At 50.2% G+C, this 16,655-nt stretch overlaps 1 long non-coding RNA gene across 1 annotated transcript; it reads left to right on the top strand.

Moving 5' to 3' along the window:
- The first annotated feature begins 467 nt into the window (after positions 1–467).
- Positions 468–15,022, top strand: LOC138991430 (uncharacterized). The gene is made up of 3 exons (XR_011467374.1): positions 468–900; positions 10,824–10,933; positions 14,689–15,022. It is a non-coding gene; the product is annotated as an uncharacterized lncRNA (long non-coding RNA).
- Positions 15,023–16,655: the final 1,633 nt, after the last annotated feature.

Below are 16,655 nucleotides of genomic sequence, written 5' to 3'. Positions count from 1 at the left end.
GGCGGGCTAGTTCCCCCCTCCTTTTGGCAAGCAGACGTCCTAGGCTGGTCCTGCAGACAGATGCCCTACTTTGCTGCCCCGATTGGCTGTGAGTTCAAAGTTCCCTGGGTCAGGTCTGAGGGGGGCGAAGGCCCGGAGGAAGAGGTGCTCCTGCGGTTCTAGAGGGAGGCCGGCCTCTGAGCACAGGGTCTCTCCTCTGCGCAGAGTCTGGGGGCCACTGGGAGTTGGCCGGAGCAGGGCTACCTCTGCGGTGTGAAGGTGGAGGCCTACAGGTCTCCTTCCAGCCAAGGGAGCGGAGAGAATGGGCCTCTGGGTCGTCCTTCGGAGGGAAGTGGGGGCAGAGGTTCTTACTGGGCAAGTGGCCGATAGAGGTGGGGCGCCACTGGGGGGCGTGTCCTGCACAGGAAGTCAACAAAGGGGGCGTGTCCCTCAAGGGAGTTAGTCAAGGGGCGTGTCCCACGCCGGAAATCAGTAAGTGAAGCTTCCTCCGCATTGGGAGTCACTGAAAGCGTCTTAACCGCGGTGGAAATCACTGAGGGCAGCGTTTGGTACAGGAAGTCAGACAAAGGGGGCATTTCCTATATTTGAAGAATGCGAAGAGAGGTATTTGTTACACCGTTAATCAGTGAGAGGGGGATTTCTGCCTTATCGCAAGGCGGTGAAGTGGAATGACCAAAGAGATGAGTGAGAGGGGACGTTCATACGACAGGAAGTTGGCTAGAGGGGCTCTTCCCCCATACCTGGAGCTGCGAGATCCCGGTTTCCCACGCCAGAAGTAGGTGTGGTCCATTTCCCCTACAGATGCCATTGAGAAGGGCAGTCCACACTGGGAAGGGCAGTCCACACTGAGAAGTTTGAGAAAACAGCAGATCTGAAGTTTGAGAAGAAAGCAGATCTTGGGTAGGGGGTTTGCGGGATAAAGTGGGAAGCAACCAATGAACCCCAGGCGCCCACAGGGCCCTGCACGCCTTGGGCCAGTCAGAAATTCACCCCTGGCTTCTTTTTTCACCCCCACGTCCCTACCCCAGCCTGTCTACCCCAGAGCCCGCCAGCCGCTAAGCCAGGGCCACACCTGGGGGTGATTTTATGCCTCTCCTCCAGTAGGCACCTTGGTCTCTTTGGGCTAATCTCTGGCTCCTCTGCACTAACTCTTGCTCTCACCCAGCTAATCCCTGCCTCGCCCTGGCTGCCCCAGGGGCTGACCATTAACAGCCAGCCCTGCCCATCTTGGGGGGCTCCAGGCTCCTGGCCTGGCTCTGACCTGCTCTTAATTAACCTCTCCTTCACCTGACTAACTCCTGCCTCCCCGATCTGTTCCTTTCAGCAGAAACTAACGGCTTGTGGATTTCTTTCTGACTAACAACAGGTCTAACACTCCTCGTCACTATTACTATTAACAGCTTGGATGTCGGCATGGCTGGGACTTGACTAACACGGGGAGAGGCGGAGCTAGTCGTGTGGGCCGTGGTGAAGGCTCTGGGGAAGAGCCAGCTGAAGTCAGGAAAGACCTCGGTGCTCAAAAGGAGATGCTGGGGCTGGGCTGTGGCTCAGGCCGAATGGAGGAGTGGTGTCTGCTGTGGGGCGGGTGGGGTGGTGGGTGGTTAGAAGCATACTCAGCCTTCCAAGATTTTGGCCGCTGCTGCTGCTAAGTTGCTTCAGTCGTGTCCGACTCTGTGTGACCCCATTGACGGCAGCCCACCAGGCTCCCCTGTCCCTGGGGTTCTCCAGGCAAGAACACTGGAGTGGGTTGCCATTTCCTTCTCCGCTAGACGTATCCTATTAACCCCTTATAATCTGCATTCAGATTCTGGTTCTTTTAAACAATAGCCTGATAGTTGCATTAGTGCATGCAGCTTTTGTAGCCACCCCCGCCCAAGGCCTGTCTAGTGTGCAGAGAGGAGATGCCATTGTAATTGGAATCATCAGTCATCAGGTGAGAGTCTAGAGTCCTTGATTTGGGACTTCAGAGTTTGGAAGCCTTAAGATATAAAACTTTGGATAGTCAGATGGGTTATAAATCCATCACCCATGGACACCTTGGTGTAAATTAGCTCAGCTTTCTCTTATAACTGCTGTACAATTAGCTGCCCTGGGAGGACCAGAATGTGGCTGGAAGGGAGTCTGGATCTCTTCAGGGCTGGGGGAGGCTCCTCTGGGAACAGAGAGGAGAAGCTGGAGTCTGGGGGTTCCTGGGTGGGTGTAAGAGGGGAAACCAGGTGGCTGGGGAGGGGGAATAAGAGGGGCTGTTTTGCTGGTTTGGTCTGGTAGTCAGGGTCTGTTGGCCAGGACAGCTTATAGCAGGGCCTGGAGGACTGGATCAGCTCAGGGGCAGGGGCAGAGTCCTGCCTGGAGGCTTTGTGGGCAATTTGCTTGAGTCATTGAATACTGCTGTGGGATTGAGAGCCTCTCTGACAGTCAGAGACTCAGAGCTAAACTCGTGGAACCGCTGGTGAGGTCTGAAGGGTGATCCAGAGGCCTGAGCTGCAAAGGGAAGGAGAGAGGAGGACACATCAGAACCTGGGATGAGGGGGAGCCTGCACCGAGGAAGCACATGCCTGCTGCCCTCTAGTGGCCGCCTCGCTTCATTTCACTGGTAACATTTCCCATTCCGGGGGCCCTCTTTATTCAACTGCAAAGACCTGAGGATGCTGAGGACCTGCTGTGTGCCCAGCACTGCTCTGGGTCTTGGACCCACGCACAGGTTTTTCCATCGTGCTTGGCTAGCTTGGTGGGGGAGACAGAGAAATACAACAGGTAATGCAGTGAGGTGGGCACCATGATAGGGGTGATGGGCCTGTGGAAGTGCTCAGGAGGCAAAGGATGAGAAACACCTGCTGCGTGCCAGGGGCGGTGCTAGGCATCAGGGGTGAGTGGTGATTGAACATCACACAACCTTAAGGAGCTTTAATGCTAGTGTATCGAGCGGGTGTGGGGGAGAGTGGGCTGCGGGCCACCAGTAGATTTTCTGAAGAGGAAGGCATCTAAGCGGAGCCCTGGCTGGGCAGAGTGTGGTGGCGAGAAGGGCGGACAAAGAGTTCTGGGGGTCAGAGAGGACCGAAGAAGTCCTGGAAGGGTGTAGGGGACGAAGCGGGAGACAGAGGGGAAATGGACACATACCAGATGGTGTTGCCAGGGAGTTTATCCTAAGGGCAATGGCGGCGGGGTGGGGGTGGCTGTGGATGTGATCTGAGGAGGGGAGATGTTAGATTTCAGTTCTAGGCTGACAACGTGACTGTTTCAGCCTAGGTGGAATTGTGAGATGCTGATAACATGTTCTGGCCAAAGTTTAGGAAACTGGTTAGAACTTCTGGAAAGGTGCTGGGTCCTCAGATCCATGTTAAGATAAATAAAGAGGGCCATGTTCCTGCCAGGCAGGGGCCTGGCCAAGGGGACAATGACAGGTTGGAGGAACAGTCTTAAAAGCATGTCGTTCCAAGCCCCTGGAATGGCCATGCTGGTCTGGGGGAAGACCTGAGGGGACGTGGTCCCGGGGCTGGAAGTCCACAGGAGAGTTTCTCTGGAGAGCGACCCTGTTAGTCCCATGTGGCTGCAAGGGGGCACGCAGGCTTGGAGGAAGCGTCCAAGAGGCTGGTCCCAGGGAGGGAAAAATGCGTCTTGGTGGGTAATGAACCTTATGGAGACAGAAGGATTGGGAGTAGGCCACCTTTGAGACTGAGGATGGTGGTGGGATTCTGAGATTCTGTGTGTGTGAGTGTGTGTGTGTGTCCTTGACTTACTACTAGAGGAAGCCGAGCCCAGGAAGGCAACTCTGTTTTCCACCCCGGAGCCTGGCCTGCTGATGCTCACTCTGGCCTGGACTTCTCTGAGCATCAAGTTCGCTAGGAGATGTACCTCAGGAGCCTGGGAGCTGGCCTCCCAGCTGGAAGAGGTGACTCAATCCTTTAACAGCCAGTGTGGGGGAGAGGCCACGGTGGTCCCTGCTGGGGGGGTGTGCTTGTGTAGATATTGATATTGCAAATTGAGCTGGGGGATTCTCTGGGGGGCACTCTGGTGCCCATCCCCACAAAAGACCCCAAAGGCCCTCTTAAGCATCTACCCAGGGAACCCACTGTTTTGCTTGAACAGACCAGAGAGGACACTTTCCATGTTACTGCCTCCCGGGGATGCTAACTGTGGGGACAGAAATTCTGCTGTCGATTAAACATACTTTTATGTGTATCCAGCAATGAGTGTGAACTTGGCCTTTTGCTTTCACCCATAAATGCAGCTTCTTTAGTGGAAAAGACCATTTTGGTATTAAAAACTAACTCACACGCAGAGGATCACTGTGGCTTAAAAGGCAGAGGGGTGCGTAATTTGTGGGGAGGGGGAACCAGTGGCATTTTCCAGGAACCAGAGTGGACTCTGCTAACCTTTTCTCAAGACCGTGACCTAAAAAGTCAGCACAATATAGACTTCACTTGTAGTTGTGGGAAAACCCACATTACCAAGGTCTTCCACCCTAGCCAGTTTCGGGCACGGTGCAGTGGCATCAGGCGTATTCACAGGCACTTGGTCTCGCATCATCACTGTCTGCTGTTGCTGTTTGGTCACTAGGTCATGGCCAATTTTGCGACCCCATGGACTGTAGCCCGCCAGACCCCTCTGCTTGTGGGATTCTCCAGGCAAGAATTCTGGAGTGAGCTGCCATTTCCTTCTTGAGGGGATTCCCGACCCAGGGATTGAGCCTGCATCTCCTGCACTGGCAGGCAGGTTCTCCACCACTGCGCCACCAGGGAAGCCCACTGCTCTACGTTTTAGGATTTATTATCTGTTTATTCTGGAGAAACAAACCGCTTTATTTGGCTGCACCAGGTCTTGGCTGCGGCACATGGGCTCTTGAGTTGCAGTATGCAGGATCTAGTTCCCTGACTGGGGATCGAACCCTGGCCTGCTGCACTGGGAGTGCAGAGTCTCAGCCACTGGACCACCAGGGCGGTCCCTACTGCTCTATTTTTAAGATAGCACTACTTTCTGTCTAGGACAGCACGTCAGAGAAAACCCATGTCTCTTATCAGCTTCGGTCTCTTTGCTTCTTTCCCTCTGTTCACCTGGAAACCATGTACTGAGTCCATCCTGAATACCAGGCACAGCCATCCTCTCGGGGATGCCAGGCTACCCACCCTTCCGTTTCTCTAAGGCAACTGTCTTATGCTGTCCTGTAGATTCTTGCACTGGCTGTTCCTTTTCGCATGGCTGAGGGCCCTTCTTTGGGGCTCTCAGGTCTCAGCTGAATGACACCTCAGAGTCACCTCCTCTGACCATCGCATCCACAGGGATTCTGTCATTTCTGTTCTCAAATATTTTGGTCCTAGGGCCCCTTTACATCCTACCATATAGTAAGAGGTCACCCTCCAGGGCACCTTGGCACTGCTCAGTCCCAGTTGCTCCCCATTTCATTCATTCAGCATCCCCTGATGACCAAAATGCACGTGAAAATACGCTCAATATCACTATTGTCATAAAAATGCAAACCAAAACTACAATGAGTTATCACCTCACACAGGTCAGAACGGTGGTGGTGGTTTAGTCACTGAGTCCTATCCGACTCTTGTGACACCACGGACTCTAGCCTGCCAGACTCCTCTGTCCATGGGGTTCTCCAGGCAAGAATACTGGAGTGGACTGCCATTTCCTTCTCCAGGGACAGGTCATAATGGCCACCGTCAAAAAATCTACAAACAATAAATGCTGGAGAGAACGTGGAGAAAAGAAATATCTTTCACTGTTGGCGGAAACTGCAAACTGATGCAACCACTATGGAGAACAGTATAGAGATTCCTTCAAAACTAAAACCAGAATGACTCTATCGTCCAGCACTCCCGCTCCTGGGTGTATATCTGGAGAAAACCGTAACTGGAAAAGATACATGCACCCCAATGTTCACAGCGGCGCTATTTACAATAGCTGGAGCATGGAAGCAACGTAAATGTCCATAGATGGAAGAATAAGGAAGATGAGGCACTTATGTAAAATGGACGATTACTCGGCCATGAAAAGAACGAAGTAACGCCATCTGCAGCAACATGGAGGGGCCTAGAGATTGTTATCACTTATACGCAGAATATTAAAAATGGCACCAAGGAACTTTACAAAGCAGAAATACACTGCCATAGATATAGGAAAAAACTTATGACTATCAAGGGGGTAGGGGAGGAGGAATAAATTGGGAGCTTGAGACTGAAATATACACACTACTATATGCAGAAAGATAACTAGTAAGGGCATACTGTATAGTAAGGGGAGCTCTACTCAACACTCTGTGAGGACCTATATAGGAAAATAATCTAAAAGAGTGGATATAGGTATAACAGATTCACTTTGTTGTATAACAGAAACTGATACAACGTTGTAAATCAATTATACCCCAATTAAAAAAAACAAAACAAACTTCTTACCCTACTCTGTGTGAAGTGCCACACGGAGTGCCCGGGGCAGACAGGCACTGGCCTGCCTTTGTGGAGCTTACAGCCCTGGGGAGGCAGCTGTGTGCATTTCTCCAAGGACAGGGACTACCTCACAAGGAGAAAAATAGCAGATGGAAATTGGCATGGAGTCTACCATATTAGAAGTTGCAACTGAGATGTTTTAGAGTCTTGTTTATCCAATTCATTACAACAGAAATGAAAACTGAGACTTTAAAAGGACTTATTAATTCATTGAAAAAAAAAGACAATAAAAATAAGCATTGCATGCTTATGTAAATAACACATTCTTCATGAAAAATAACTTTCCAAAAAAAAGGAGACAGCATTATTTTCTTGGTAAATCTCTTTAAAGTCTGGCTTAATAGAAGACTGTGTGGATCACAACAAACTGTGGAAAATTCTGAAAGAGATGGTAATACCAGACCACCTGACCTGCCTCTTGAGAAATCTGTATGCAGGTCAGGAGCAACAGTTAGAACTGAACATGGAACAGCAGACTGGTTCCAAATTGGGAAAGAAGTATGCCAAGGCTGTATATTGTCACCCTGCTTGTTTAACTCATATGCAGAGTACATCATGTGAAATGCCAGGCTGGATGAAGCACAAGCTGGAATCAAGATTGCTGGGAAAAATAGCAATAACCTCAGATATGCAGATGACACCATCCTTATAGCAGAAAGTGAAAAAGAACTAAAGAGCCTCTTAATGAAAGTGAAAGAGGAAAGTTAAAAAGTTGGCTTAAAGCTTAACATTGAGAAAACGAAGATCATGGCATCTGGTCCCATCACTTCATGGCAAATAGATGGGGAAACAGTGCAAACAGTGGCAGACTTTATTTTTTGGGCTCCAAAATCACTGCAGATGGTGAATGCAGCCATGAAATTAAAAGACGCTCCTTGGAAGAAAAGCTATGACCAACCTAGACAGCATATTCAAAAGCAGAGACGTTACTTTGCCAACCAAGGTCCGTCTAGTCAAAGCTATGGTTTTTCCAGTGGTCATGTATGGATATGAGAGTTGGACTATAAAGAAAGCTGAGCGCCGAAGAATTGATGCTTTTGAACTATGGTGTTGGAGAAGACTCTTGAGAGTCCCTTGGACTGCAAGGAGATCCAACCAGTCCATCCTAAAGGAGATCAGTCCTCAGTGTTCATTGGAAGGACTGATGTTGAAGCTGAAACTCCAATACTTTGGCCACCTGATGCGAAAAGTTGACTCTTTTGAAAAGACCCTGATGCTGGGAAAGATTGAAGGCGGGAGAAGAAGGGGCCGACAGAGGGTGAGATGGTTAGATGGCATCACCGACTCAATGGACATGAGTCTGGGTAAACTCCGGGAGTTGGTGATGGACAGGGAGGCCTCACGTGCTGCAGTCCATGGAGTCAAAAAGAGTTGGACACTACAGAGCCACTGAACTGAACTGAATAGAAGATCGAGCCTTGGATTCTGCTGTCTGCTTCTGCATTCAGTCCGTTGCAACATCACATGTCCAGGTAGCCCCTGCAAAACCCCACCATGCACTTGTGAGGGAAGATGAAACGGAAGGATTAATTTCTCTTTGGGTCCCCAAATCTCAGAACCACACCTGAGACCGGCTGCTCTATCACATAAACCTATTTATTTCCTGCTTAAAACTTGCACCCATCTGAAATTACCTTGCTTACTCGTCTGATTCCTTATTTATTGTCTGTCTCTGGTCTTATTTATTGTACATTCGCGGGAGGCAGGGTCCCAGAGCCCACTGCAGGCACTTGTAAGTGGTCAAGCCAGAGCTGCAGTTTTTGGGCATAGCCAGCAGATGGCGGTGTCGCACCAAGACCCCCGCATTCTCTGTTGGAAACTTTGGTTACTCTCTGGGGTTTGGAGAGGAGGCTCTGTGGGGATCCTCTTTGGATTCCAGTTTCACGGAATTGGGTGGGCCTGGGTAGATGGGGGAAAGGAACACGCTAGAGAGAATGCGGTTTTGAATAGAAGCTTTGGGAAAGTTCTGTTCATGTCTACTGAGGGCTTCTGTTCTTAACAGACATCAAGCCAAATGACTTCTCCTCTTGAAGCCCGTTTTTCTTCTCTGCAAAATGGGCAGACTATGACTTTGGCTTCCATTTCACCACGGTTCTCTTGGCAAGGGTCACTTTATTTCGATGCCACTGGTGTTTCTGGCAATTCAGGGTCCTCTAATTTACTCCCCCTAAAGAATTCTGAGAACCAAGCCTATGTTGTGGGCTCCACCTGCAGGCAAGACCATTTCTTCCCATCCCACTTTCAAATATAAAACGGCTGTTGCCATTTTCCATGTGCTAGCTACATGCCAGGCTCTGTGCTAAATTGTTCCTACATGTTGGTTCCTGGAATGCTCACAGTATCTGAGAGGTGAGTTTCCTTTTCCCCATTTTTACAGGAGGGGGACACTGAGCCTCAGGGAGGTGAAGACACTTGCCCAGGGATGCACAGTTGGTGGATTGGGAATGCTGGGTCCCAGGTGGTTACCATGGCAATGGGGGGATGCACCATTCCCAGACTCCAGGTTTGTCTTCCCAGTGAGACAGCCCAGTCGCTGTCTCTACACTGGCTTCTCTTCTGTTTCTGCTCCTCCCTGTGAGGCGCTCCATGTCCTTGGAGAATGAACTGAGTTTGTGCTTCACACCTGTTTTGCTCACGTGCTGCCCCCTCGGGTCTGTGATTCCACAGCGGGGAGATGATGCCTGCCTGCTGCATCGGGTCTGTGCCCTGTGCTGCACCCAGCCTCGTGCCGGGCACAGAGCCAGGGATCCAGAAGATATTGCTGAATTAAAAGGGGAGCCAGTGGAATCTGTGAGTGGGCAGTACCCAAGCTGACTCAGGAGCAACCAGATCCACCCCTTGCTGGCTATGTGACCTCGAGTTAGTGATCTCCCCTTTCAAAGCCTCAGTTTCATCTGCAAAATGGAGATAATACCGTTTCCGTCTAAGAGATTGTGAGGACTCGAAAAGAGGAGATGCAGAATATCATCAGTACTCGACGGGTCTCCAATCCCCTTTCCCAGACCTGTGGTTTCTCTTGCCGCTGGGCAGGGAATCCAGGTGGAAGGTGGAGCAGCCTGAGGACTGGACAGGGGAGCAACCGGACCATATCACTGAGCGGACAGATGGGCAGCCCAGCTGTCGCTCAGGCCGCCCTGTCCCCACAGCGCCTGAGCCCACCTGAACGCAGGCGCCCCAGGAGCCGTGGTCCTGGTGGCCAACTCATCATGGGCATTTCTCACCAGGCCCCATGGCAGATAAACAGATTCTTTTACCCTAAGTGGCCACTCTAGGGTCAAAGCCACACAGCTGGAGGTACAGGGGCCCCATGGAGAGCTGGTACTGTTGTGCCTGAAACACAATGAGCTTCCCAGTCCTCGCAGAGAGTCCTGTCCTGTGGGAAGGAGGCCTCCTCCCAGAGAAAAGCCCTGGAATGTAAGGAATGTTCTGGAGCCTCCCGCCACAGGAGCGCCTTGAAAGCTCAGGACCGTGGGGGCTCTTTCCCAGGGAGGATCTCAGGGCCGCTGGGCCACTGGGGAGCTCATACCAGACAACACCTTTTGGCACTGGGGTCAGGCCTGAGCTGCCTCTAAGCGATCCCAGGTTCTCAGTGTGGCAGTGAGGGGGCTCCTGCGGGACTCACGCCGTCCGTGCCTTCAGCCTCACCCAGCCAGTGCCCCGGGGTCTGGGGCCGGGCCCTGCACTGGGCACCGAGGCGTACAGAAAAGTCAGGCTAAGCTCTGCTCGGAGCCACCAGGACTCAGACAGTGTGTCACGTGGGGCAAGTCACTTCACCTGTCTGGGCCTTCATGTCCCCACATGTGAGATGGGGTTAATAACAGAGCCTCCTCCTTGGGGCTGTTGTGAAAGGACCCCACGCGCGGGGAAGTCCTGGTGTAGAGTAATCGTGCCGCAAGCATTTGTCATTATTGTCGCCGTGGCTGGCTGTATTTTCCAGAAACGGCAGCAGCAGCCTCTCCCATCCCCTCAAAAGCCCGGCAGGTTTGTGACTATGGCAAATGTGATGGTACGTGACTTCCAAGGCCAAGTGCGGTTCACCTGGAGCCCAGCCACCATGCTGCGAGGAAGCCAAAGCAGCTGTGAAGAGACATGTGGAGGACCTAAGCCCCAACCCCTTCCCCACCCCGAGCCCTGGCTCAGCCTCCAGGCTGCAGCAACTGTGCCATCTCAAAGGGCTGATCCTTCAGCGCTAGTTGGGCTGCCTAGCCAATGCCGCATGGAGCGCGGATAACCCTTCCCAAACTGCAGGTTCAGGAGAAATGATTCTAGTTCTAAGTCAGTAGGTCTTGGAGTGGATGGATCCTTGTGCAGAAACAGACAACAGATATAATTCCTTTAAAAAAAGTCTTTGTTTCTCTCTTTCCTGAACTCAAGATGTTTCCGCCCAGCTCCATCCCGGTCCTCCGCCAGCGTCTCCCATCTCAGTGAAGAGCCCCACATCTCGTCTCTGGTTGCTCAAAAGCAAAATCGGGGAGAAATCACAGGTATCTCTTGATTCTATCCGTTCTCCTCTGACTCTCTGCCATTCCTCTCGTCTAAGCCTCCAGCGCTTTGTTTGCGTCCGGGGTGGCTGTGCCAGCTCCCTCCCTCTCCTGCCCACCCTCCTCTCCTACAGAACAGAAATCTTGATACATAAATGATGTACAGAGTGGGTAAGTCACGGGCTCACAACTTCACCTGCCTGGAGTGCTGGGTCTCAGCTTATGAACTTCGTCTGTCTTTTCCTGGCCTGTCCTCTTTGTTCCTCAGAGTTCAGGATGAGGCCCATCTGGCAACCATGTCCTGCCTGTGCACAGCGTCCTCTGAGGCCAGTAGGGGTCACAGACATGGAACCTAACATGTGAGGTCAGGTCAGTTCAGTTCAGTCGCTCAGTTGTGTCCGACTCTTTGTGACCCCATGGATTGCAGCACACCAGGCCTCCCTGTCCAACACCGACTCCCGGAGTTTACCCAAACTCATGTCCATTGAGTCAGTGATGCCATCCAACCATCTCATCCTCCGTGTTCCCCTTCTCCTCCCGCCTTCAATCTTTCCCAGCATCAGGGTCTTTTCCAATGAGTCAGTTCTTCGCATCAGGTGGCCAAAGTATTGGAGTTTCAGCTTCAACATCAGTCCTTCCAATGAATATCCAGGACTGATCTCCTTTAGGATGGACTGCTGGATCTCCTTGCAGTCCAAGGGACTCTCAAAAATCTTCTCCAACACCACAGTTCAAAAGCATCAATTCTTCAGCGCTCAGCTTTCTTTAGAGTCCAACTCTCATATCCATACATGACTACTGGAAAAACCATAGCCTTGACTAGATGGACGTTGGTTGGCAAAGTAATGTCTCTGCTTTTTAATATGCTGTCTAGGTTGGTCATAACTTTCCTTCCAAGGAGTGAGCATCTTTTAATTTCATGTGAGGTACCTCCTGCCATTCACTGCTACGGAAGAAGTTGAGGAGAGCAACTGGGCAGCATGGCCTGGGGATGGCTGAGGCTGGTGGTGGGAGGAGGTGGCACTTTGAGCTGCTGTGAAGGAGCTGAGCATGTGACGTCAGGAGGAAGGGCATGTCCGGCACGGGCGACAGAGAGGGCAAAGGCCCTGAGGTGGGAGTGAGTTGGCGTGCTGGGGGGAAAGACTGGGGTTCAAGAGGCTTGGGGGTCGGGCTATGAGGCTGGGGGGAAAAGACCGGGGCGCAAGATGCTGGGGGTCAGCAAGCGGAGAGTCACTTGGAATAGAAGAGGCAATTCAAAGTTATTTATACGCTTGTCTTCCCAGCCAAAAAGCAGACGCTGATTATCTCCCTGGTGGGGACTGCCAGCCGCACCACTGGTGCCTGTTAAAAATGACCCTTTATGGGGACAAACTGCTCTTCAGGCTCACCTGGGGAATTCCTGCTCAACGCCAGCATCATCTGCTCTCTGAAGACTCCCAGGTTCAGCTGACCCTGGCTTCCTATGTGTCCCATGGGACCCTGGACCAGTTTCCAGCCGGGCACCCAGAGCTCTGACTTTTGTTTCCTTGTGTGGACCTTATTTCCAATCAGGCCATTCTGTCTCAAACTGAGGTTCCCCCACTGCCTCTGGACTTCTGAGGCTGGGTGGGCTTGCTAAAAATGCAGACTCCTCTGAATCAGCGCCTCAGGGGTGGGTTCAAGAATCTGCCTTTCTAACAAGCTGCCTGACAAATAATTCCTTTAAAAAAATTTACTATTTCTTTTTGGCTGTGCTGGGTCTTCATGGCTGTGTGAGCTTTCTGCAGGTGTGGAGAGTGGGGGCTGTTCTCAGGTTGTGCTGCACGAGTTTCTGACTGTGGTAGCTTCTCTGGTTGCAGAGCCCGGGTTCCAGGGCATGTGGGCTCAGTAGTTATGGCACGTGGGTTTAGTTGCCCCGAGGCACGGGGGATCTTCCAGGGTCAGGGATTGAACTCATGTCTCCTGCACTGGCAGACAGATTCCTTACCACTTGAGCCAGCAGGGAAGCCCCCTGCCAAGTAATTCTTATGCTCACGGATGTTTTAGAAGCCGGAATGAGGGCCTGAGCAGAGGGGTTGTATCAAATATGGTCCCCAGGCTCCCTGCACAAAGCCTCCAAGTGTGTGTTGAGTGAAAGAATGAGGTTTTGTCAGGAAAGTGGGGAAAGTAATATTCCTCTTAGGATCCTCCCTTCTCTCAGCCACAGTCCCCAAGTAAGACAGGAGGTCTCATCACATTTTTCTGCCAGGGGGAAACTTCTCCAGTAAGAATTCCCCTACCCACCACCCCCTTTAATCTACTCATTAATACACAGTATTGTAAAAGTGATCTATAATTAGATGCTAACTGAGTTTGGCCGTAAAATTGGGTGGGCGAGGTCAGCAAGGTAAGCCAGGAGCCAGCTGATTGTTATGATCAATCAATAACCTATTTATTTCCCAACATTTCTATTAACCTCTGCCAGCCAATCACAGTTTCAATTTGAAAGGCTGGGGTCCACTTTGCTGACTGGACAAGTCTGATTGAAAGCGGGACCCTGACACGACCCCAAGGGCGAAATCCAATTAAAATCATTTTCACTTGTAGATTAATATTTTTAGCATGTTCTACATCCTGGGATTCATCATTCCTGGCAATAACTAATGTCTTGTGACACAAGCAGGTGGATTGGCACTGCCATAAATAATAATTGTGATTAATTGGCTCATCACGTCCTAGAGCGGCTTTGGGGCAGTGGTTGGTGCAGCTTCTGGGAACTTTTCACACCACAAGCTGGTTGTGTGGTCCTTTCAATCCCATCGTTTGATGACCTCTCCTAAGTAGGAATGGAGTTTGTCCCTGGATCTGTCTCCCTCTTCACACCGAGCTCCGTGAGGCCAGCTAGCATGTTTCATTCATCTCAGAGACTCTTACCCTTTGGCAATCCCAGTTCTCCTTCTCTGGCCCCAGCTATGGACACCGTGGATTGGATCAGGGGTAGGGCCCAACTCAAGCTGGGCCAATGAAAGCCTCTGGAGATCTGGAAGTAGTTTAAGGGCTTCCCTGGTGACTCAAATGGTAAAGAATCCTCCTGCAATGTGGGATACCTGGGTTCGATCCCTGGGTGGGGAAGATCCCCTGAAGAAGGGAAAGGCAACCCATTCCAGTATTCTTACCTAGAGAATCCCATGGATGGAGGAGTCTGGAGGGCTACATGGGGTCACAAAGAGTCGGACAGGATTGGCTGACTAACACTTTCATTTTTTAAGGGAAGCGGGCCCTTGGCTCAGTGTGTGCATTCCGGGGAGTGTTGACTGGCGTGATCTGTGCTGTGGGTTGGGAAGTAGCAACAAATGAAAGCCACGTCAAGAGAGGAGAAAGGACAAAGGCAGAAAGGAGGAACATCTCAGGTTTCCTAGCACACCCGGGTCCCTATTTCCCTGAGACCTGCCTTCACTCCAGCTCAGGCTCTATGAGTTGCCCCTGCATCTTAACAATATGTATTCCTTCTTCCTACTTCCCCTGCTTGAATTAATTAGAATGTTAGCTCTTTTCCAACTAAACTCTCCCCCAAATTCAGAGCCCAAGAGAGAACCAATGTCACACACAAGCTGGTGGCAGAACCATCCTCTTTCTCCTGACTCTTAACGAAAAGCCCTTTCGAGGAAGAAGGAAATAAGGAAGGAAGGAATAACTTGCATTTGTTGAAGATCTACTCTGTGCCAGATGCTTTGTAATGGCATCTATTTAATCTCTTCCATCCTGGGAGGGAGATTATACTCTATTTTCTCTGTTTGCAGATGAGGAAACTGAGGCGTGGAAGTGAACAACTTGTCCATGAAGAACTGAGGATTTAATTACTTTCACTAATTTTGTGACTGTTCAGCACCCTAAGCTGCTTGTTTAAAAGAGGTGTGCTGCTTTGTTATAAATATGACCATGAGGCTGTTGGGAGATAGCCAATGGGAACATCAGGAGTAAATCAGCCAAAAGAGTCACGGTCAGCCTCTTGAAATCCTGCAGAGGAGAGACAGGGTCACAGGTCCAGACATGGGCTAGGCCCCTTACCTGTTAAAAAAACTTATTCATTTTTATTTATTTTTAAGTGGAGAATAACTGCTTTATAATGTTGTATTGGTTTCTGCTGTAGACAATGTGAATCAGCAATAATAAATATATATATATATATATATATATATATATATATATATATGTTCCTCCCTTTATCCCCGATCCCATCCCTCTAGAAGACTTCTACCTTTAAAGACCAACTCCTAGAACCCAGTCATTGCTGTGAGTGCTTCAGGACCCCCTCAGGAACCATTGAGACCACCCCACCTCCAGTCTCTGGATGGCTCATTTGTGGCCACTGAGATCATTCCAGCATCTGCACCTCCTGTGAGTTAGGAAAAGAGCAAAACCAGATCTTCCCTAAGAGGCTCTGCCAAGGGGAAATCCCGGAGGACCATGAGCTCCTCTGATTTTTGTCTCTAGACACTTGGCTAGGGTTGTGTACCTGGCTCCTTTTAATATGCACACCTGGATTCCACTGGGATGCCCGCACATTTCCTAGTGAATGGATGGCAAAGAGAAATCAACACAGCTAGGACCAGGTATCCAGACTAGCATATACTGAAGAATGTTTCAGCAGATATATCTAGGAGACTAAGAAGACTGGGAAATTCCTGTAGTCCCTGTCTTAGCTTGGGCTGTTGTAAACAAAGTGCCATAGATTGGATGGTGTATAAACGGAAATTTCTCATAATTCTGGAGGCTGGAAGTCTGTGATCAGGGTGCTAGCATAGTGGGGTCTTGGTGAGTTCGGGGTGGTGGAAAGTCCCCTTCTCATATCTTCACATGAGGAAGGTGAGCTAGTATTCTTTTTTTTTCCTCTAGAGGTATTAATTCCATTCATGAGGGCCCCACCCTCATCACTTAATCATCTTCAAAGCTCTATGTCCAAATATCATCCCACTGGGGATTAGATTTCAACAGGTGAATAGGCAGTGGAGGGTGGTGGGGTGAAAGGACCACAGACATTCCAGTCCCTAATAGCCCCAAATTCTTTTTTTAAATTTATTTGGCAGTTCCAGGCTTAATTTCTACACAAGGGATCTTCGTTTCGGTATGCAAGATCTGGTTTCTTGACCAAGGACCAAACCCAGGCCCCCTGCATTAGGAACTTGGAGCCTCAGCCACTGGACCACCAGGGAAGTCCCCCTAACAGCCCCAAGTTCCAATCTCCAAATTATTTTGACTGATTATTTAAAAAAAAATCAACCTGGAGACCTTGTAACACTGCAGTTTCCTTAGCCTCACTTCTGGGGGATTCTGATTTCATAGGTCTGTGCTACATTTGTCCTTTTGAGATGCCTCCCTGAGGACTGTGACAATCAATCAGATTCAGAGCAGCTCAGGGCACATCCTTACATTAAAGGCACTGAGAACACCTATTAGTTTCACTGAACCCAGTTTACCAAAGTCACTTAACATGTATCCCTTCATATACTTTATTTATTGCATAACACCTATTTGTACAAGGTCCACTGCTTGGAGCGTCTACCAACATGTTTCCTTAATAATTTCACATGCATATCGTAACTCCAGTGATTCTTTCATGCCTCTGCCACCCTTTTCACCGAATTCACTGGGCTGTTTTCTCCCTAAGGGCAAGGATAGTATCTGCCTTATAATAAAACCGAGAAGGACCCTTCAGGGCCCTTCCAGGTACAAAAGGCCTTCAGAGTCCTCCATCTTTTATTTGTTG

This window comes from Bos mutus, chromosome 17 (genome assembly GCF_027580195.1).
Source record: "Bos mutus isolate GX-2022 chromosome 17, NWIPB_WYAK_1.1, whole genome shotgun sequence".
Lineage (NCBI taxonomy): Eukaryota > Metazoa > Chordata > Mammalia > Artiodactyla > Bovidae > Bos > Bos mutus.
The sequence above is the reverse complement of the archived record's forward strand: the minus strand, read 5'-3'. Positions and strand labels throughout refer to the sequence as shown.